General features: G+C 53.7%; 2 long non-coding RNA genes across 4 annotated transcripts in view; both read right to left on the bottom strand.

Moving 5' to 3' along the window:
* Nucleotides 1-23,419, bottom strand: part of LOC146402547 (uncharacterized) — a 46,039-nt gene that overhangs the window by 10,022 nt on the left and 12,598 nt on the right. The window lies entirely within an intron of this gene.
* On the bottom strand, nt 591-22,577 carry LOC110261090 (uncharacterized). Of its 2 annotated transcripts, none has more exons than XR_002344882.2 (4): nt 22,500-22,577; nt 20,954-21,243; nt 5,456-5,744; nt 591-5,342 (listed from the first exon to the last, which is right to left on the bottom strand). It is a non-coding gene; the product is annotated as an uncharacterized LOC110261090 (long non-coding RNA). The 2 variants fall into 2 exon arrangements; XR_014807022.1 differs by lacking the exon at nt 22,500-22,577 and adding an exon at nt 21,807-21,940.

Genomic DNA, 23,419 nt, shown 5'->3' on the forward strand with positions numbered 1-23,419 from the left:
GGCATCCAGGCCAAACCAGATGCACCTTCTGCGGCTAGCAGCCCCTGTCCCTATAATCCACGTGGGACCCCATTTTCTGACCTGGATGAAGGGTCTGCCTGGCGAGGCCGCCCCCTCAACTCCTCCCCAACTGGCACCAGGGCCGATCAGCCAGGGCCCTCAGATGGAAAGGACAACCTCCCAGCCAGAGCGAGGAGGCCGGGACTTCAGGAACAATCTTTTCAGCCAGAAAGAGGAGGCTGGAGTGAATAACCAGTCAATGCACAAAATCTGACTGTGTTCCACGAGCTACGAAACACACCGCGTCAGCAGTTTTCACCAGATCAGACTTTCCTGGAAAGTCACCATCCGAGGTCAGAGTGAACATACTTGAGTGTGTACTTTCCTTTCCACTGAAAGGCCTTTGGTCCAGTTACCAGGCGAGCGTCTGCTGCATAGACACAGGATGTTTAAGAGGCCCAGAGGTTAGTTCAGAGCCCTGACATTGTCGTCTCTTCTTTCCTCCTTACAGGGCCCTTTTGAGCCCCAGGCCCAACACATCATTGCTGCAGAGCCAGGGAACCGGGAAAAATACAAGAAAACCAGAAATCTTTTTTGTTTGTTTGTTTTTGTTTGGGCTGTGCCTATGGCATATAAAAGCTCTGGGCCAGAAATCAAACCCGTGCTGCCACAGCAGTGACCTGAAATGCTGCACTGACAATGCTGGATCCTTAACCCACTGTGCCACAAAGGAACGCCTAAGTTCCTAGCACTTAAGTTTTAAGCATTAAAGAAACAGTGGATTCTGAGGAGTTCCCACTGTGGTGCAGTGGGTTAAGAACCTGACTGCAGGAGTGTGCTTGAGGTACAACAGGTTAAGGCTCCAGCATGGTCACCAGTTAAGGGTCACTGCTGTGGCATGGGTTTGATTACTGGCCTGGGAACTTCGACAGGCCGCAGAAAAAGAAAAAAAAAGAAAAAAAGAACCCAATTGCCGTGGCTTGGGTCACTGTGGAGGCATGGGTTTGATCCCTGGCCCGGCACAGGGAATGAAAGGGTCTAGTGTTGCTGCAGCTGTGACTGAAGCCACGGCTGCAGCTCAGATTCAGTCCCTGATGCAGGAACTCCCTTGTACCCTGGGTGTGGCCATTAAAAAAAAAAAAAGAAAGAAAAAGTGGATTCTGGTGACAAGGCTCTTGGATGTCACAATTCTGAGAAAGCAGGACCCCTCTCCATCCTTGGAGATGTGGAAATTCACTCAGGAAGCCGTCCCAGGTCCACACAGCATCCTTCAGAAAGCAGGCACGTACCCTTCATGCACCTGTCACATACTGACTTGAGCACCTGTGATAGGCTGGGTGCTGAGGTCTCGATGGGGAGAGTAAGGCAGGAAATCACAGACACATGCAATCACGACTGGGAGCAGCTCTGAACTACAGGAACAAGTGCTTCTGAAGTGCCTTTCCTGCTGGAAGAAGCGAAATACTCAGAAGAAGTCGTGGTTTTGCATCTCACGCTCCTGCACAAGGATTTGAAAGGCATCCATGGATGCCTAGGACCAGCCCTAAGTGTCCTCTTGCATTTCACAGCACTGTCAGAAGTTGCAAGGTCAACTAGAGATTCTCATACTAAGTGGAGTAAGTCAGAAAGAGAAAGACAAATACCATACGATATCGCTTATCTGTGGAATCTAAAATATGGCACAAATGAACCTACCTACAGAACAGACACAGACACAGAAAACAGACTTGTCACTGCCAAGGGGGAGCGGGAGGGAGGGGGATGGACTGGGAGTTTGGGTTAGGAGGTGCAAACTATTACATTTAGAAGGGATGAGCAATGAGAGTGTGCTGTATAGCACAGGGAACTACATCCAATCACTTATAATAGGAACATTATAGAATTAACATAAGAAAAAGAATATAAGAAATGAACTCATGGACTTGGAGAACAAACTTGGGGTGCCGAGCTCAGGGTTAGTGGGACAGACTTGGGATTTGGGGTTAGTAGATGCAAACTATTGCATTTGGAGTAGATAAGCAATGAGAACCTGCTGTTTAGCACAGGGAACTATATCTAATCACTTGTGATGGAACATGATGGAGGATAATGTGAGAAAAAGAATGTATATCTATGTATGACTGGGTCACTTTGCTGTACAGCAGAAATGACAGAGCATTGTCAATCAGCTATAATTTAAAACCTTTTTTTAAAAAAAGTAAGATTTTTTTGGATCAGTGGAAACAAATCCACCTAGGATCCGTAAGGATGTGGGTTCGACCCCTGGCCTCACTCAGTGGGTCAGGGATCTGGCGTTGCCAGAAGCTGTGGTAAAGGTTGCAGACGTGGCTCGGATCCTGTGTTGCTGTGGCTGTGGTGTAGGCCAGCAGCTGTGGCTCCAATTTGACCCCTAGCCTGGGAACTTTCATATGCCATGGATGTGGGCCTAAAAAAGCTAAAAATAAAATACAAAAATAAAAAAGTAAAAATAGTTAAGATTTAAAAAAAAACGCTTGGAAGGCATTTTTCTGCCCTTGCATTGATCTCATCCAGAAAACCTGATCCAGGGGCAGGAAGGTGATGTGGCGCCGAGGAGAACCAAAGATTTGGCCAGATCTACAGGTGACTTTGGCCAAGGTTACGAGTGAGGTCTCAGAGATGGGGCAAAAAAAGACTGACTTGGATGTTTTCAGTCTCAAAAATTAAAGTCAGGTTCATGTCCATTGGAACCAGCTTTCCCAGGTGGGCAGCCAGCACTCCCGTTTTCCCCAAGTTTCAGGAGTTCCCTGTGCCTGGCCTGGAGAAAAGGGAAAACTCCATCAAGTCTCTGGGAGCTGACGCTGGGGCAGGCCGGTCCCCTGCAGATCCCACAGGGTTCTGGGTGAGTGGCAGATGCACTGCTGGCTCTGGGACGCTCTCAGCCAGAACCCTGGTGCCTCTTCTGCTCTTTGCATAACTGGAAATGTGTCCTTAATATTTACAACTCTTACTTCTATTAGGTTCTTGGGGATGAAGCCTTGAGCAGCCAACTCTGGGAGGCAGCAGGTTCACCAAGAAGGGGAAAGGCTCTAACACTTAAAAACCACCAGGCAGATGCTTAAGGAAGTGGGCCTCTTGGGAGGTGAAAGGCTAAGAGTGGACACCAGGACTGTTAAAAACAGCTCTTGGGAGTTCCCTGGGGGCCTACAGTTAAGGATCTAGCATTGTCACTGCAGTGGCTTGGGTTCAGTCCCTGGCCCAGGAAATTTCACATGGCATGGGCATGTGAAAATAAATAAAAAAAACCTGTCCTGGCATTAAGAATTGCATATAAAGAAATATATGTATTTCAGGAGTAAGAGTTGTTGTCTTGTCCCCAAATCAGTTAGAAATCTGAATAACTGTCCAATGCAACAGATACTGCCCCAAACCCACACCCTCTTGTCCTCCTGTTCACAGGCCCACATTTGGTTTGGTAATTCACTCTCCTCTTCCTGGTCAGGATGGGCCTCACCAATTCCAACACAGTAACTCCTCCCCTTGTCTCTGATTGGCTGGGGCTGAAGACGAGGCCTAATTCTGGCCAGTGAGATGCGTGGGAAAGTCGGGGAGGCGGGGGCTCAGGAAAGTTTTCCTCATTTTAAATGAGACCCCAAGTAGAGCCGGTGGGGAGGGAAGCTGGCCAGAGAGCAGACCTACGGAGCGAGCCTAATGCCTTGACCTCGTGAGCCCTGGATGTAACCCGTCATGAAGCTGCCCAAGGTCTGCACTTAGGTTTTATCAAAATTTTAATGTTCTGAGAATTTAAATCATCTTGAGTAGAGTTTTCTCCCACTTGCAGAGGAAGGAATCCTAATTGATACTTCTCATAATCTAAGCAATTGGGGCACCACAAATTACCTTGGAATTAAAAAAATAAAATAAAAAAGAAAACCACAACCGAAAAACGTCTCTGTCACAAAAGGTTCAGAAACAGCTTCCCTGTCCTCTCCCTGCAAAGCGCAGGGCAGCTTGAGAAGATCATGACCATGGCAGCTGCTCTGCTCTGCCCTCCCCAGGGGCCTCTCTGCCAGGTATGCATCTGGGTGAGGGTCCATGATGCTGGCAGACAGGCAAGGGCACAGGAGGCTGAGGGAAGGCAGTATATGTGTTTCAAGGATGTCAGAGAGGTCAAAACCAGCCCCTGTTTCGAGTGGGGAGTCCTGAGTTTTGTCCTCAGACTGTGCTCCTCCCTTCTTGCCCTCGGGCCGGAAGTTCCCCCAAAGACTCAGGGGACAATTCCCTGGCTACATAAAATGCCCCTGATGACACTGGAGACTGGCTTTCACAAGTCAAGCCTCCTTCACTGATGTGAAACTTCAAACAACTTCCAAATAAGACCCAGCCCCAGGGCTGGAACACCAATTGGAGTTAGAAGCCCAGCACTCCCCGTGCTTCCGAGTAGGGACTGAAGGTGAGGCAGCCCCCAGCCCAAACGCTCCTTATGGAAAAGGGAACAGCCCCACTCACCAGGAGAGAGTCTTCCACAGGCTTTCCATCTGCAGGAACCAAACAAAATCTCATCCTTTCTGTACCTTGCCTCCCTGACTTGCCATTCAGCTTCGAGGCTCCCTAAGAAATTTGCTTTTCAGCGCCAAGGGCCAATACAATTAGACTTGTTTTTCTAACTCCGAAGCCAAGTTTCCCGCACACAAACACAGCATATCCTCCTCAAACTCACAATTCCCCCCTGGGGAAACTCCCTCTTGTTCATGTTGTAAGTAGTGCCTAAAACCAGCAGAAAAGATGAAAAGGGGGGTTACCTGGCTTGTGGGCTGACGGGGGACCGGGTATCCGACCGCAGGGCTGGCTCCACCTGTCTGACCCGCCAGGCTTGTCATTGCCGCCGCCGCCAGGCCAGGGCTCACTGCCAGCGCCCGGACCGCCACAGGTGTGCATTCACCTGCAGAGAGGTGCTCGCACCCAGGTCCCCTCCCCTGCCTGCTTCCCACCTGTGACCTGCTCCCACCCCCTCCAGCCAATCAGGCACTGCGACATCTCTCCTGCGTCATTTCAATTCTCAATCTAAAGCTGATGGAAAAAAAGAGCAAAAGGGAAGGGGAAAGAGAGAGGGGAGAGAGAAAACACCAGCCCCCATACCCACCGGCAGGGCCTCGGTAACAGTCAGAGGTGGGGCCAGGTGGACCAGGAGCCTGAACAAAAGCCTTCCCAGTGATCGGTGATGGTCAGGGTCAAATTCCAGGGCTGCTTTTTTCCCTCTGGGTGGCTATTTTGGGAAAGCAGCTTTACGCCAGCAGTCGGCAGACTGGCTACCTCGGACGCTGGAATCCGGAAGACTCAGAGCTCTGCCAGGTCCCAGCCCAGGTGAAGCAGGGAGAGCAGCCCTGGAGAGCAAAGGGTAGTTCCAGGTACCCCCGGAACCCGGACCCCTGCCCTGGGTGCACCCAAGCCCACCCATCCTCCTGGCCCCACCCTTTCAGTAGGGCTCCCTGGGTACCTGGGGTACTGTCCAGTTTGTGCGAGGAGGTTCTGGTTTGATGTGTTAACCAGGGGCTGATGGGTACAGCTGGTGAGGCTAGTGGGGCTGGTGGCAACTGGAGTCCTTGGAGGCTGGAACTAGCTTCTTGTCCAGCCAAGTCGACAGTGAGCATGGAGCTCTCAGCACTGGCTGAGTGTGAGGCCACAGGTGGTGCCTGGGGAGCGGGTCCAGGCATCCCAACCACTGCTCAAGTTCAACCGCCTGCTTCAGAAGGCAGCCAATTACACTGAGCCTCCTCGGAGAGCCACTGCAGAAGAGAAGCAGGGACGCCCTGGAGGAGAGCTGTGGACTCCCTGAGATCTTCCGATTTCCAGAGTTTTCTGGTTCAAGGCAGGTGCTAATAGGTAAGATCTAAAGGCCCTGCTAGTAAACTAGAACCCATTTCCCTGAGGAGAGGGTGAGGCAGGGAAAGGAGCCCAAGAGAGATCCAGAGGCGGAATTTAGACGGAACCGACCTCCTGCCTCAGGGTTACAGCCCCTACTCACCAGACATGGGTGGGAGAATGCGTGGCCTCTGACCTCTGGATCGGGTCAGTCCTTAGGGCTTCACTGTGCTTCGTGAGGCTCCATCTCAAGCCATTGGCTGTCACTGTGGCCCCAGGAGGGGCCACAAACAGGCCAGGCCTTGCTCGAGGGGCCTGAAGCAAGGGCGTGACTGCAGGTGGATCCTCCTGGGGCCTGACTCCTTCCCCCGCCCCCTCCCCCAATGCCCGATCTCAAACAGCCAGTTCTTGGCCTTTCTCCAAGGCCAGTCCCAGGTCAGAGGCCTTAAGAAAATCCCCCAAGCACTGGCCAAGGTCAGACCGCCCCGGCCCTTAGGTCAACAGCTCCTCACTGGGCTAAGACCCAAACTCACGGGAGACAACTGCAACTTCAGAAAACTGAACTGCCAGGGTGCTGACGATACAGTCTTCAGCAAGAGCCCCATGTGGCTCGAGGCAAGGACTTCCTAAGCACAGCTAAAGAAGAAGTGTCTGCCTCCAGTTTGGAAGACAAGACTCTTTCAAATTTACATACCAAGTCCCATGATAAGTCACTCGGGATCCCCCAAAGTAGAAAGGCTGCTTGCGGTGAGAGCTGGGTGAGCCAACAAAACAAACAACTGAGCCCGATGACGTCAGCTTTTTGGAAAAGGAACAAAGACAACTGCACCCAAGTGAGCAGCCGCCTATTGCGCCAAGGCAGTGGCCACCGAAAGCCCGTCCTGCATCCTCAAGCCCAGAGGCTCTCCATGGGGGGCGGGGGGGGGGATTTTGTCAATGTGACAATGTCTGGAGAACTTTCTGGTGGTCACAAGTGGGAGGGGGTCGTTCCCCATTGTGGCTCAGCGGGTTAAGAACCCGACACAGTGTCCCTGAGCAATCCCTGGCCTTGCTCAGTGGATTAAGGATCCAGCATTGCCGTGAGCTGCAGCATGGTTTGTAGACGGGGCTCAGAGCCGGCATTGCTGTGGCTGTGGTGTAGACCGGCAGCTCCAGCTCTGACTGGTCCCTCGCCTGGGAACTTCCACATGCTGCAGGTGTATTCATAAAAAGAAAAAAAAAAAAAAAAAAGTCAGGGTGGGGATGCTACTGGCAATTAGTGGATACAAGCTGATCCCAGCTCCCAAAGCAGATTCATCCACCCCCGGTGCTCCGGCACTGCCACTAGAAAAGGCTCTAACACCACGAAGATTTCCAGCCCTTCTTTAAAAGTCCTGGACGGGAGTTCCTGTTGTGGCACAGCGGAAACAAATCTGACTAGTATCCATGAGAATGTGAGTTCGATCCATAGCTTTGCTCAGTGGGTCAGGGATCTGGCGTTGAGGTGAACTGTGGTGTGGGTCGCAGACATGGCTCAGATCCCATGTTGCTGTGGCTGTGGCGTAGGCTGGCAGCTGTAGCTCCAATTCGACCCCTAGCCCGGGCACCTCTGTATGCCGCGGATGTGGCCCTAAAAAGAAAAAAAAAAAAGTCCTGGAGAAATGGCCACCTTTAGTCCCTGGACATGTCCCCCAGCCCAGAGCACCACCTGCTCCCTGCCAGGCCAGGCGATCACAAGTTGGTATCTTTGGAGGGGGCTCTAGGAACAGACCCCAGCTCGGGCGAGTTTCCTGGCTGCCCCAGGCCAAGGGTCCCAATCGTCAGAACTGACACCCCCACACCCACTGTTCAGCGGCGGCAGAGCGTTCCCCTCAAAAGTACAGAGAGAGCGGTGACAGTTCTCATCGTGACAGCGGTGACAGAGGACCTCAGCTGTGGCAGGTGCTTCCCAGGCGTCAAGGGCCTTTCACATACTTCGTCTCAGCTGAATAAGTAAGAGCCTCACCCATTAAAGCGGTCTTTCTGCGTTCCTGACCTGCCAGGCCAGGGGAACATGCAGGAGCCTCACCTCCAAGTGCCCGGGGTGGGGGGAGTGGAGGGGGGAGAGCCTGCGCCTTCCTTCACAGGCAGGGCACTGAGGGACCTGGAGCCCAGACCCCCGAGCTGGGTCCACCCGGCCTCCCCCCCGGGACCCCCAGACAAGCTGGGTGTGGGGGGCCCCAAGTAAGCAGATTCGCAGAGCCACTCCCGCCTGGTAAGCTTCTGGGACTGGAGCTGGGCCAATGGCAGCAGCACGGGTGGGGGTGGAGGTGAGAGGGGTGGTCGTTTAACCCTAGCTCTGAGCTGCAGACCCTGCAACCGAGGATCTGGAGGTGAGGAGTCTGGCAAAGACGAAGGCTCTGGGATAAAAGGCTTTTCTGCCCCAAGGCTCAGCAGAAACCACCCGAAGCTGGGCGGGGGAAGGGGAGAGGCAGGCCAGACGGGCCCCCCCTATGAACCGCATCTACCTCTGAGCTGTGTGACTTTCTTTTTTTTTTTTTTTTTTGTCTTTTTGTTGTTGTTGTTGTTATTGTTGTTGTTGCTATTTCTTGGGCCGCTCCCGCGGCATATGGAGGTTCCCAGGCTAGGGGTCCAATCGGAGCTGTAGCCACCAGCCTCCGCCAGAGCCACAGCAACTCGGGATCCGAGCCGCATCTGCAACCTACACCACAGCTCACGGCAACGCTGGATCATTAACCCACTGAGCAAGGGCAGGGACCGAACCCGCAACCTCATGGTTCCTAGTCGGATTCGTTAACCACTGCGCCATGACGGGAACTCCTGAGCTGTGTGACTTTCTCTGTGCATCACTACCAACTGTATCGTTTTAAAAGAACATTTAAAAAGGAGAAGGATGAGGGCAGAATATGTCCGATTCACACCCGCGTTCCTGGGAACACACTTCACCTGCTCAGCAAGTTCTCCACTGCCGTCCTGCTGATCCCACACACCAGAGCCCAGAGAGCGGCCCCTGTAAGACTCTGCAAAGGCCAAAAAGAGGGCCAGAGACAATGAGGGAGACCAGCTCTCCCCACGAACCTCAGGAAAGGATGGAGGCCCAGGCCAGGCCAGCAGCCTGGAGGGAGGGAGGCTGCAGGCCTGATGCCCCCATGTCTCCTGCCAATGCCCCGCGAGCAGGTGGCTGTCGTCACGATGGCCCCCTCAGACCAAGTACCAGGTTCTAAATCCATTGCCCGCCCGAGGTTCACAGGAGGAAAGTGGTGAACTGCTAAAATGCATCATACAACTCAATGTCAAAAAGCCTTGATCTTGGAGTTCCCGCTGTGGCTCAGTGGTTAATGAATCCAACTAGGAACCATGAGGTCGTGGGTTCAATCCTTGGCCTCGCTCAATGGGTTAAGGATTCAGCGTCCCCGTGAGCTGTGGTGTAGGTCACAGACGTGGCTTGGATCCTGTGTTGCCGTGGCTGTGGTGTAGGCCAGCGGCTACAGCTCCGATTGAACCCCTAGCCTGGGAACCTCAATGTGCTGTGGGTGTGGCCCTAGAAAAGGCAAAAAGACCAAAAAAAAAAAGAGAGAGAGAAACCCCCACCAAAAAACACTGATTTAAAAAATGGGCAAAAAATGTGAATAGACATGTTCCCAAGGAAGACACATAGAAGGCCTATGGGTAACCACTAAGCCTCAGGGAAACCAAAATCAAAATCTCCATGAGCTATCACTTTGTACCTGTCAGTACGGCCACCCTCACAAAGAACATAAACGGAGTTCCCATGTGGCTCAGCTGGTTAAGGATCCGACGTAGTCTCTGTGAGGATTTGGGTTAAGGATCTGACATCGCCACAAGCTGCGGCTCTGATTCAACCCCTGTCCCAGGAACTTCCATATGCCACAGGTGCAGCCGTAAAGAGAAAAACAAAACAAAACAAAAAAAACCCCACCACCAACAAGAGGTGTTAGTAAAGGATTGGAGCAAAAAGAACATTTGTGCGCTGTTGGTGGGAATGCAAACCAGAGCAGCCACTATGGAAAAGAGCACGGAGCTTCCTCAAACACCTAAAGACAGAACTACCATAAGACCAAGCAATTCCACTCCTGGGTATGTATCAGAAAAAAAAATGAGAACACGAATTTGAAACGATACATGCGCCCCAATTTTTTGCCATGTACCCCACTGTTCATAGCAACATTACTTCAAAAGAGCCAAGATATAAAAACCACCCAAGAGTCCATCAACATACGAATGGGTAAAGATGGGGTGTATACACATACAATGGAATCCCACTCAGCCAGAGGACAGAATGAAAACTTTGAGTATTATGCTTAGTGAAATGAGTCAGACTGAGAAAGACAAATACTGTATGTTATCTCTTATAAGTGGAATCTAAAAAATAAATGAATATAACAAAACAGAAACAGACTCACAGATATAGAGAACTAGTGGTTGCCAGCGGGGAGAGAGAAGGCGGGGGCAGGCGGGTGGGATTAAGAGTCACAAATTACTTTACTTTGCCTTTTTTTTAGGGTCGCACCCATGGCATATGGAGGTTCCCAGGCTAGGGGTCGAATCAGAGCTACAGCTGCTGGCCTATACCACAGCCACAGCAACACAGGATCAAGCCGTGTCTGGGATCTACACCACAGCTCACAGCAATGCCAGATCCGTAACCCAGTGATCGAGGCCAGGGATTGAACCCGCAACCTCATGCTTCCTAGTCAGGGTCGTTTCCACTGCGCCACAACAAAACTCCAAGAGTCACAAATTACTATGTAAAAATTAAATAAGCTACAGTATATAGAACAGCACAGGGAATATATCCAATATTTTATAATGACTTTAAATGGAGTATAATCTATAAAACTTTTTGAATCACTATATTGTACACCTGAAACTAATATGGTAAATTAATTATACCTCAATTAAAAAAAAACTTTTAAACAAACAAAGCGTTCCCGTCATGCCTCAGCAGTTAATAAACTCGACTAGCATCCATGAGGATGTGGGTTTGATCCCTAGCCTTGCTCCGTGGGTTAAGGATCCGGTGTTGCTGTGAGTTGTGGGGTAGGCCAGCAGCTATAGCTCCCTCTCAGCTCCTAGCTTGGGAACTTCCACTTGCTGGTGGGTACGGCCCTAAAAAAAAAAATTTTTAAAGCAAAGCGAAACAAAGAAGAATGTACATACAAAGGCAAACAAAACCAGTATTCCCAGTGGGCGAAAAAGAAAGGTCACTCCAATGCTACAGACACAGGTCACATAGGAAAAAGTCATTCCAATGCTAGGGATGCAGGTCACACAGGAAGGGAGCAGCTCCCTGAAGCTCCATTCTGGAGCCTGGACCTTGGAGGTTAACTGCAGGTCTGGGATGCAGAGAGGGAAGGGTGGCAGAGATACAGAAGCCAAGCAGATAGAAATTCACTGCACCGGGCAGTAAATGAAATTAATGGGGGACCTGCTCCCTGACCCCCAGGGGGAAGGTTGAAGCATCTAGTCTGTTTATGAGGCAGAGCAGCAGGAACCTATGTCCCACCGTGGTCAGACAGCTCAGGGCTGGCCCAACGGAAATGAGCAAGGAGGGTGTCTGTGGACCCCACATGCTATCCCCTCTGCTCCTGTCCCCACACATTGATGGTTCACTTCTCACCTCCGCCTGCAAGTGTTCAGTGTCCTATGATCTCACCTGATCCCCGGTTACTGAGCAAAACCTGTCTTCAAAAGAACCAGACCCCCTGACCTGCAAACTGGGTGGCTGAGCAGGTGTCTCATCTGGTTTGGGGGATTTTGCATGCGTATAGAGTAAATTGACTATCTGGTTTCAGCCAAAAGAATGAAGCTCTAATTTTAAAATTTCAGCCACAAAGTGGCTCACTGAAGGAGACTGGGTGCAGGTGGCAGAGGAAGGGAAGATTTCCCTGAAATCACACGCCAGCGACTCCTGCTCCCTTGAATGCTGGCTCTCCTGCCTCTGCGCCTTGCAGGCCTGTCTCTCTGTTTTGAGCATCCTCTTTCCACCCTGAACAACCCTTGTCCTCCAAGTCAGCCCTCCCCTCCTGGGGGCAGCATGGCCCATGCCCTGGCTGTGGGCTCCCCGTGCCCACCCCAAGCATCGCCCTATCAGCCTCCCACCCCCACTGGACCAAGGATGAGCTTCCTGTCTATATTCTCAGCATCAAGCACTGCAGACGGCACATCAAACGCCAAGAAAACTCTGTTGAAGGGACAAGGACTGGTGGGAGAAGACAGGCAGAGCGGCTGGCCAGCCTGCACGCAGCGACAGGAAGCCCAAGTTCACGTCTTCCTCCTGCGCACGACAGGACGGACCCCCAGGAGTGTTGTCTGTACAAGAGGACACACAACACAGGGGAGGCAGCAGATGGGCAGGTGTCGGATGATGAACGGGGACCTGCTGTACAGCGCAGGGACCTCTGCTCAACATGCTGGGATAACCTGAATGGGACAAGAATCTGAAGAAGAGTGGCTACGTATGTACAGACATAGATGAAACACTTGCCTACAGCAGACATGAACACATACTGTACAGCAACTCTACTTCAAGAATACTTTTAAAAATGGGAAAAAAAAAAACCAACTAACTAAAACCCCCCCTGTAAATGTAAGGAATTATGTTCTCAAGTTAGACAACTGTGAGCACACCCAATCTGCAAGTTTAAGGTCCTTTGGGCTTTTCACAAGTTCACTTGTAAGTTGGGTGCCTGGAACCACCCCAAAGGAACAACACGCTAAGCCTGGACAGCTGGGTGTGTCCGCTTTGCTGAGCGCCTGTGCTCAGAACAGCCCTCAGACATCCGGAACCGAGGCCAGTGGCCCCCTTGAGGGCAGAGCCCTGTTGTGCCTCGCTACTGTATCCTTGGTGCCCAGCACGATGCTGGGCCAAGGCAGGTACCAGAGGCTCAATGAACAGATGAAAGGTGATGAAATGTAACAGCAGCCACAGCAACACCAAGAGTGGCCCCACTACACACCAGGCACCGTTCTAAACCCTTTGGCTGCATCCCTCATAGTGGTGGACCAGAAAACCGTCCCCCTGACAGATACCCGTGGCAAATCCCTGGCACCTGCACACACAACCGTATGTAGAACAAGGGTCTTTGCCACTGCGATTAATGCAGGATCTCAAGTCAAGGAGACCATTCTGGATCATCTAGCTGGACCCTAAGTCCAATCACAAGTGTCCTTATAAACTGAGGCTGAAGGAGATTTAAGGGACAAAGAGAAAACACACAGAGAAGGGGATGTGAAGACAGAGGAAGAGACAGGAGTGACACAGCCAGGCACCTGGGCATGCCAGGGCAGCCGCCAGCAGCTGGAAGAGGCCAGGAAGGCTTCTTCCCCTGAGCCTCCAGAGGGAGTCCAGCCTGCTGGACTCTTGGCCTCCAGGATGGTGAGAGAACATATTTCTGTTAAGTCACTCAGTTCGTGGTCATTTGTTACAGCAGCCACAGGACACTCCTACACCCCTGGAGTCATCAGTGAACTCAATTCAGCTGCGAGAGGAAGGGGAGGGGGCGGGGCCTGTGGGGGGAGGGAGGGAGGAGCCAGAGGAGGCCCCTTGTTCTTGTCCCAAAAGCCGGGACCAAGCTCCTGCCCTCTCACAGAAGAGACTGTTTCCCCCAATCCTGTTAATATCCTCGCATACTATTAAATCAAGGATCTCCTCCGGTATAGACGTGCCAAGTTTACAGTGACCTGAAGTTCAAAATCAAGTACAGGACAGGACGGATGTGAAACAAGAGCAAGGAATCAAAGCACTGCTTTGTTTTCAAATGACACTCACTCCCTTATTCTGCTTTTGGGGTGGGAGCAGGATTGCCCTTGAGATCTACTTATTAACTCGTACTTTACACACAATGCTAACCTGATAGGGGGCCCCGGGTTTCTGACCCCACCGTAATTTAGGGGCAGCCACTCAGAAGGGAGGAAAAGGTCCACTGAGATCAGATTAGATGACAAAACCAAGGAGACGCAAGTGAGGGGGGCTGAGCCACAGAAGAGGAGGAAATGCTAGGAAAACACACTGGCCAGCACTTAAAAGAGCCCGGTGCCCCGAGGCTGGGGCCTTCAGGCCACAAGGGCCAGGGTGATAATCTGGAGGAGCAGGAAAAGGTACATTCGTGGTTATTCTGCTTTAAGCAGCGCACTGCTGTTCCCTTTGTCTGCCTGTCCCCACGGTGAACTCCAGGCTGGCTCCCCCGCCCGCGGGGAGCCGCCTGTGATGTCCCAGGCCGAGGGTGTCCCACCCTCTCCTCTTGTTCACGTGGCCCTGGCTGCAGGGAGGGGACGTGGCCCAGAGGTGGGCAGAGAACCCAGAAAGGACTCACCAGGTGTGCCGGGAGTGGGGACACAGGCACGAAGGGCTAAAGGAACGAACACAAACGGATGAATTTAAGTCTCTGACTAGAGTTCGCATCGTGGCGCAGTGGTTAACGAATCCGACTAGGAACCATGAGGTTGTGGGTTCGATCCCTGGCCTTGCTCAGTGGGTTAAGGATCCGGCGTTGCTGCGAGCTGTGGTGTAGGTTGCAGACGCGGCTCAGATCCCACGTTGCTGTGGCTCTGGTGCAGGCCGGGGGCTACAGCTCCGGTTGGACCCCTAACCTGGGAACCTCCATATGCCATGGGTGCATCCCTAGAAAAGGCAAAAAGACAAAAAAATTTAAAAAAATAAAAATAAAGTTCTGATTAAATGTCTGAATTCCTTACCGGGCCGGGCCCCCCTCTCTCTGCTGACGCAGCCTCAAGCTCCTTACAGCTGCTTCTCTTTCATAAAATTCCTGGGACCACTTAACCATGGAAACAGCCACGACAATATTAACTCCCCAGAGGGCAGGCCCTGGAAATCCGGGGGGATCAGGAAAAAAAATGTAAGAAATGCTGCTAGTGTCCTGAGCTTTAAAAAAAAAAAAACAAAAAAACCTCTAAATTGTTGACATCACAAGAAACTACGGGGACAAAAGATCCACAGAAAGAATGAAAAATGGTGGATGGACTCTCAGTGGCCCCGTGACAGCGGCTTCCTGGTGCCAGGCCCTGGTGCCATCCCCTCCACTTGGGTGTGGATGGGACCTGGGACTGACTGACTGAGAGGGCTAAAGTGCCTTTACAGCATTCAGTTCCTGGGGTGCCTTGCAGTCCCCCCGCCCCACATTGTGGAAGCAGCAGAGTGACTGGAGTGCAGATTCTGAGCCTCACTACCTGCATTCACCCCCAGGCTCGGCCATAACCACACTTGTGCCCAATGCCATCAAGCCCCTGAGCCTCAGTTTCCTCATCTGTAAAACGGGAACAACAGTAGCTTCCTCATCCCTAGTTAGAACGATTTAGTAACATACTATGTGTGCATAGCACAGTGCCTGGCACACAGTAAGCACTCAATAAATGTTTGCTATTATGCATTAATTATTCACCTTCTGTGGCCCTGACTGGATGGTAAAATCCGAGGCTGGCCACTGCTGCACAGAGGCTTGAGTGTGGGGTGGATCTCAGAGTCCTTGTCAATGATACCAGCCTCTGTGAGGCAGGCAGGATGAGATTTTTTTTTTCTTTTTTGCTTTTTAGGGCCGCACCCGAGGCATATGGAGGTTCCCAGGCTAGGGCTCAAATGGGAGCTGTAGCCACCGGCCTACACCACAACCACAGCACCACCAGATCTGAGCCGCATCTGTGACCTACACCACAGCTCACAGTAATGCCAGATCCTTAACCCACTGAGCGAGGCCAGGGATCCAACCCAAAACCTCATGGTTCCTAGTCGGATTTGTTTCCGCTGTGCCATGATGGGAACTCCCAGGATGTGAATTTTTTTTCCCCTTTTTCTGGCTGCCTCATGGCATATGGAAGTTCCCCAGCCAAGGATCAAATCCTAGCCACAGCTGTGATCTAGCCCATGGCTGTGGCAACGCCGGATCCTTAAACCCACTGTGCCAGGCTGAGGATCAAACCCCACCTCCGAAGCGACCCCAACCACTGTAGAGACAACGTTGGATCCTTAATCCACTGCACCACAGTGGGAACTCCACGACAGGAATTCTTTGTTCCAAGATAAAAATGGGCTGAGAGGAGTTCCCATCGTGACTCAGTGGAAACAAATATGACTAATATCCACGAGGATGCCGGTTCAATCCCTGGCCTTGCTCTGTGGGTCGGGGGTCCAGTGTTGCCGTGGTAGATGCAGTTTGGATCCCGCGTTGCTATGGTTGGGGTGTAGGCTGCTAGCTGTAGCTCCGTTTCGACCCCTACCCTGGGAACTTCCATAAGCCGTGAGGAAGGCTCTAAAAAGCAAAAACAAAAACCAAAATGGAACAAAAAGGGCCTAGAGATGTTAAATCCTTGCTCGGGAACACTGAGGAAATGACGAGTAAAACAAGGACCAGCTCCCTCCCAAACAATGTTCTATTTCTTCCACTGCCTTAAACACAACTTCTAACCGAGTTAATTTGACACATATTTAAGGATAAGTGTTAGCCTCCAGTACAGTAATTAGGCTTAAATGGAAACAATTCGCATAAATGAACATAATTAGCGCTGTGTGTACACACGCGAAGCTTGCATTTCTGGAAGCATTTGGGAGAAGGTGTGATTCTCTGGTGAAGAGGAGAGAAGGCGAGGCTGGCAGCGCCGGCTTGCCTTTTCTTTTTCTCTTTTAACACCCAGCGTGGAATGATGTGGCTTAGGAGTGGCTCAAAGGGAAGGGAAGTTTCTGAAATGCTCTGGGGTTAAATGGCTTTTGAGAGCATAGGACAGTCCCAAAGGTGCCAAAGCGGGGGGGCTCTGGCGAGCAGGTGGGCCTCGGGGTGCAGGCTCGGTCTGAAAGGTTCCTTTGGGCCTGTCTTCCCTTCTCGCCCGTGAAGAGGCCACCACAGCTGCCCGCTCACTGCTGCAGGGTCATTGTCCATCCCAGCCCCCATCCGTGCCCTGGTTCTGCCCTGACCAGGAAGGTGGGCGTTCAGGGCCGGGAGACGACTGGGTGGTACCCTGGGTAAGTCAATTCAACACAGGCTCCCGAGCAGCTGTTTCCCAGCTGACGATCTAAAACAGTCTCTCTGTAACTCCAGGTTGGAGGCAAGAGATCTGAATTCGCTCTGCGGTTTGGGTGGATGATTCCGAGAATCACCACTTGCCTGGCAGTGATGCTGGGGGAGGAACCGTGTCGGTCAGCAACTGATAACGTGGTCCAGAATTTTCAACCTGCTTCACTCCATCACTGGGGGTGGGTTTCATGACCAAAGGAGGTTATCACGGCAGGAGTCACCCATCTTCAAGTTGATTTTAATTAACTTGGTTGTGAGATGATGTGACAGCCTCAGAATATGTGTAACGTCGGGACTAGGAAGCCCTTTGGCTCGAGTCAACTAACATCCGTCCCCCATGGACTGTCAGGCCAGTTCTCTCTCCTCTGGTCGGAACCACCCTTTCCCCGCCCACCTTCCCATCCTCTGAGTGTTGAAACTCTGCTTTCCTCACAGGGAGCCGTGCTGTACCCTGGGGCGGATCTGCCAGGAGGAGGATGGGCTGGTGGTCTGGAAGGGGGGCCGGGAATCAGGCAGGAGCTGACCAGCCCGGAGCCAGGTGAGGGGGGAGGCTGGGAGGAGTGAGTCAGCAGTATTCTCAGGAAGAGACAAGACCAACAGCAAATGACGGTGCAGGAGGAGGTCACTTGGGACCACAGAGGTCAGGGTAGGGCCCCAGGACTAGACTGGCCGACGGCGGGCACCATGCTCGGGAGCTGCCCCAAGCACTGGGGCCCGTCACCACCCGCCCACAATTGGGGATCCAGGAGGAGAGTGGTTTTGTGTTTTTGTTTTTTTGGTATCCACCCAAGGCATTTTGTCCCACTTAAATATGTGCAACTCTGGTTAACAAATTACAAAAATGAAAGCACCAGCATCTCGGCAGCACAGTGGGCTAAGGATGCGGCGTTGCCACAGCTGCAGTGCAGGACGCAACGGTGGCTTGGATTGGGTCCCTGGCTGGGGGAACTCCGTATGCTTTGGGGAAGCCAAAAAAGAAGAAAAAATATATGAAAGTTTCAAATTTTAGGAAGGGGAAGAGAGAGAGATTTGCAATGCAAAAATCTAACAAAAAACTCCAAAAACCTCCCTACATTAGATCGGCGTAGAGGAAGGTCCTTCTGATTCAGCGCAAGTATTAAATCTCTCTGAAAGCAAAGCTCCTTGTCACTGACGATACCTAACAGACACCAGAGCAGCACCTGATGCATGGCCGATGTGCATTTATCTCCTTTATTTGACACTGGGACCCTATGAAGGAGGTCCTACCATGCGCCCGATTTTACAGATGAGGAATCATATTTTCAGATTCAAGCAGCCCATGAGGAGATTGGCTGGAAGGCGAGACCTTGACTCCAAGCCATGCACTTCGTAGACCGTGGAGGCCCCAGTGGGGAACTGAGGCGCCTTTGAAGGGAGAGATGAGACCCTAGCATCCAGCAGCCTCTGCATGGCAGCTACAGCCAGACCCAGAATGGGGGGGTGCACGCCCAAGGTCAGCCACCAAACGCCTTCATCCCTAAGGACTCTTTCATCATTAAAATTAGGGTTCAAAGTAGCCCCTGATGGTCCTCCCTGACCAAACACACACATCAGCCCTTGTTGTCAGACAGGCTAAAAGGAAATGAGGCCCATTTCTGTGGGTGCTGGAGCCAGGACTCTCTCCCTCAAGGTGGAATAATACAAACAGGTGCTTCTGTCCTCTCCTGTCCTAACATGGGACCCAGGCCGCCCCTTCAGCAAAGGCCACCAGTGCAAACTCAGCAGAAACTGCTGGTGGAGCCCGCACCCCAATCACCTGAGAAGGTGAGGCCCGTGGCCTCCCTTCACCTCTCTTTTCAGCTATCAGAAGTGAAGATCATAGGAGTTCCCTTGTGGCACAGGGGGTTAAGGGCCTGGCATTGTTACCGCAGTGGCTCAGGTTGCTGCTGTGCTGCGAGTTCACACCCTGGTGTGTGTGGGTGGGGTGGCAAAAAAAAAACCAAGACAAAACAAAACCCTACTGCCTCTAAGCCCTCCAGGCTACTGCCCTCTTCCAGCCACTGTGGTTTCTACCTGGACCAAGTAATGGCCTCCAGCAGGACCGCCCTGCTGCCTCTCATTACATTCTCTTACCCTACAGCCAGAATTATCATTTTAAAACCTAAGATTATGACGGGTGCAGCTCAAAACCCTCCAAAGGCTGCAGAGCATGGCCCTTTGGACGTCACGCCACGTTCTCTGGGCATAAGCCCCTGCCCCGCTTCACCTGTGACCCCTCCCTCCAGCCTCACCGGCTTCCTTACAAATTTCTCAAAGGCCCCTTCGCACCTGCTGACCCTTCTCCCCAAAAGCCCTCCCCTCATCTCAATGACTTACCCCCTCCAGCAAAACCGCCCCTCCACAACACTTGTCACCCTCCAACCCCTTCAGAGCATTTATCACCACCAAATGTCTTAAAATACTTCTTTTGTTCATGGATGGCCTGTTTCCTCAATCAGATCAGCTGCCTCACAAAAGCAAGGACTGGCCTGTTTGGTTCACTGCTGTCTTAAAGCTAAATGACACAGGCACACAGCAAAGATTCACTAAATAGTTGCTGAATGAATAAGTGAATGAATGAATGAATGGGTCCTGCCTAGTCATTTTCTTCTTGTGTGTGTCTCTGACTTCTTCTCAACTGAGGCTGAGCAGCCTGGACCCAGGGGCAGGATCCTGTGCCTCCTTTCCTCTGCCTGCACCCAGCCCAGGGGCCAGTTACAAGGGCAGATTCAGGTCTGGCAATGCCATTAAGTGGCAGGATCCATGCGAGGTGCTTCCTGACTCTCCATGATGAGAAGGGCTCAGAGGCGGGTCTAGATTTAGCGTCATTGATTTGTGATGTGTGCCAAGGGCCCCGGGAGGGGAGTAATAGTGTAAGTCCTTGGGGCTGCAGAGCCTGTTCACCAGGGGATTCTTGAGGCTGGCAAGAAAGCTGGACTGGCAGGCAGAGCAGGACAGTCTTGGCCAGTCCTCAGGTTTGGGAAGCTCAGGAAACAGACCCCAACACATAAGGCAGCAGATCCCAGTGGGCCCAGGGTACCAGCTGACGCTGCCCCATCAGACTTCTGCTCCTGGATAACTTTCAAGGGGAATGTCCACGAATACAGGAGCCCCCCCACCTCCTGCTCAGCCCACCCACCTCGGCCATTGCTACACAGAGGCTCAGGGCAGTGGCCATTTGTCCCAATGGTCTCTCAGACCTGGGGGCAGAGGCAGAACTGGTCCACAAAACTTACAGGGCACCATCTTGCCTTCGGGACACGATTCCTGGCTACAGAATTCCACCAGGCACTTATCCAGGACGCCCGGCCACTCCCAGCTGCAGACCAGCGCCCATGCATCAGGAGGCCGCAGGCCCTGGCTCTTTCTGCCCAGTCATGCTGTCCCCTTGCTCCTTGTCCCCATCAGGCGCAGAAACAGTAAAGGCACAGGAGGAGGTCCCGAATCGAATTCAAGCTACCAGCCTCACCGCCCCCCGGAAGCAGGGCAGGTTGCTTTGCCTCTTGCTGTTCCTTGCCAGGTGGATGAACCACCAGACGTGCCCTGCCTCCCAGTCCTTCATCCCGACAGGCCGCTCCCCGGCTGGGCAGGGTGTGGGGGAGGGGGAGGAGAGGCAGTGGGACTGCAAACCTCTCCTGTCCCTCGCCTTAAAACTCGAATTGGCCGACCCGACTTCTTACACAACACTACTTTAGCGACCAAAGCACTTTTCCCCTCTGAGGCAGTTCACAAGCACCTCGGGGAGCTAGTTTCGATGCCCCCACTTTCAGGAAATCAAGGTATTTGCTCGGATACCGCGAGGGTGAGCAGCAGCAGGGCAGCCACGGTCCCCATTGCCACTCCCAGACCAGTGAGCCCTCCTGTACCCACGATGGAGAGCGAGGAGGAAAGAAATAGCCAGCCATGCAAAACTCAAAAAAAAGGAATCCTTTCTTTCCAAAGATTATGAAATCAAAGAGCATTTTGTTGCTTCTTGGACACTCTTCTTTCTTATGACTCGGAGGCCACACCATTCAACAGGGTTCCCATTACTGGTATTATTAAAGCACTTGGTCTAGCTCCTGCCTCCCTTCCCAGCTTTCACACAGACCGAGAACTCGAGCGTTTACCTGGGCTCACCCTTGGACGGGGCGAGCAGGTCGCGCGGGCTTCCAGCCGCCTCCTCCCCGGGGCTTGGTTCCAAGGCTCCCGCAAAATCTCGAAATCTCCCCGGATCCGCGCAGTCACCGAGGCAAGCAGCCTGGCTCTGAACAAGCCCAGGCAAGCCCAGGCAGAGCCCGCTCTGGGTCCTCCCTCCTGCGCGCACAGCCGGGCCCCGGGGCTGGAGACGCGTGTCTCCTGTCCCCGATCCGTGGAGTCCCCTCGCTCCAGAGAGACCGGGGGCCAGCATTCCCTCCACCTGAAAAGAAAAAGGGCCCAGGTGGGGCCAGAAGGGCCGGTGGGGGGCGGCGCCAGTCCGCGGCGTATGGGGCGGGGGCGCTGCAGGCGCCTGTGTCACGTCGAGGGGGTGGGGTGTGCGCGCTGCCCGAGGCCGGGAGCGCGGCGGCCCAGCGCGCTGCTGGGGGACAGGGCGCATCCGGCCACGGGGCAGGTCCCTTCCTGCCCTGAGTCAGGGTCCCCGGGGCGCCTCCACCGCTGTTGCCCGCCTGGGTTGGTGCTTCCCTGGCGACGGCGCGGACAGCGCAGCGCCCCTCGCCTCCGCCAGCGGCGGGGTCCCCGGGGCGCGCTCCCGGAACCGACGACTGGACTCCGTGGCCATCGCGACCCTTCCAAAGAAGGGCTCCTCGGCCCACCGCGGCGGGACCGAAGCCCGGGCCGGCCGGGGGGTGGGGGCTGTAAAAAAGCAAACTGAAACCGCGGGGCCGCTGGCTGCGATGCCCAGCCCGCGGGCCTCTCCCCGGGAAGAGGGAAGGAGAAACCCGAGTCCCGGACGCAGGCGAGGGAGGTGTCCTGGGTCTGGACCTGTTGTGTCCGCGACACTGCCAGCCCGGAGAGCTCGAAAGTCCTACGCGGCCCCGATTCATAGAGACAGGAAAGGGCTCAGAGTGCCAGAAACAGGCACCCCGCCGCGGCCACCGCCCGCCGGCCCGGCACCCCGCCCCCACCCCCCGCGCCCCAAGTTCCGGCGCTGCAGGCGCAGGAGTGACTCGGCTCGCGCGTCCCGGGACGCAGAAGCCGGTGGCGGGCATCGCCGAGGCGCGGCGCTCTAGAGCCGGGGTGCGCGGGGCGGAGACCGCGCGGGGCCCGGCTCAGCCGAGGGCCCAGCCGCAGCCCCCGCACCCGCCCTGAGGCTTCGCGCAGGCACCAACCCCGACCCGAGGAGGCGCGGGACAGCCCGCAAGGTGCGCGCCTCCTTTTTCTCACGGTTTCCGCGCTGCCCCGCGATTGGCGCAGGACGTCCGCCGGGCACGGGCAGCCACGGAGACCTCACTCTGCTGTGCGGAAAGGGGCTCCCCAGCCACCACCCCGCCCCCAGCCTCCGCAGATCCCAGCCAATCCGACCAGGTTCAGATCGGGGACCCTTGGGAGACAAACTGCCCTGCGGCCAGCGCGCCCAGGTCTAAAGGAAAGAGGAGTGTCCCCCCACCCCGCCGCTTCCCGCTGTCTCAGGACAGAAGGCGCTTCCGCAGAAGCAAAGCCTCCTCGCAGACTCACCCTAGCAGGACTGTGGCACCTGTCTTCTCCACGCGGACAAAACCCAAGGGTGAAGGTCGTCTTGGCTCCAGGAGTCTCGCTCGCCTTGCGCTCCTTCTTGAGGCAGGGCGGGGACGGGGGGGGGGGGGGGAGCTGCTGCCCAGATGTGTAATCACATTTGGATACAATGGAGGCCAGGTGTGAGCGGTCCCCATTTGACCGAGGCCCATCCTGAGGCTCAGAGGGCTGAGTTTGCGAGGAGCCTCTGCTCCCAGACTTTTCCAGGGATTCTAGAACAGTCCCAGAGAGGAAAGAGCCAGCCACCAGGTGAGAATGCCCAGGGGGGCTGCATCGCTTCAGGTCCCGCCTACGTTTCCCCCACACCAGCAGTGCAGGGGAGAGGACAATTCCTGGCCACTCTTGCCTCCCCCCATGCCTGTCACCATGGGGTGGAAGACAAGAAGGCTTTTGCAGATCTTCAGAGACTCCAGAGGATTCAAGGAGGCCAATGGCCCTGGTGGCAGCACAAGGGGATGGGAGGGAAAAAGTCACTGCCTAATCTTGTCTATCAATAGCAACAACAACAATAATAATAACTTGAGTGCTCAGTGTAGGAGGCATCATTCTGAACCCTCCCCAGGTCATCTCATTCAACCCCCAGAACGGCCCCCGTGAAATAGATACTAGTATTGCCCCATTTTCAGGTGAGGAAACTGAGGACCAGAAAGCTGCCTAGGCTGGCAGCTACAGCTCTGATTTCAACCCAGATATGGGAGCATCCACAGGCCATGGGTGCAGCCCTAAAAAGACCAGAAAAAAAAAAAAGATCTAACCCCAGTGAGGGTAATACAGGCGGTCAGGCACCCCAGAGCTGCAGCCATTCTGCCAGGGCCCTGGCAGGGGTCAGCTAAGAGGCCAAGGCGGCCTGTCTCTTACGCCCT

Source organism: Sus scrofa, chromosome 6 (genome assembly GCF_054392235.1).
Source record: "Sus scrofa isolate SSC_HxYL_T2T_F1_AM1 chromosome 6, Sscrofa_HxYL_maternal_Yorkshire_Landrace_v2.0, whole genome shotgun sequence".
NCBI classification, from domain to species: domain Eukaryota; kingdom Metazoa; phylum Chordata; class Mammalia; order Artiodactyla; family Suidae; genus Sus; species Sus scrofa.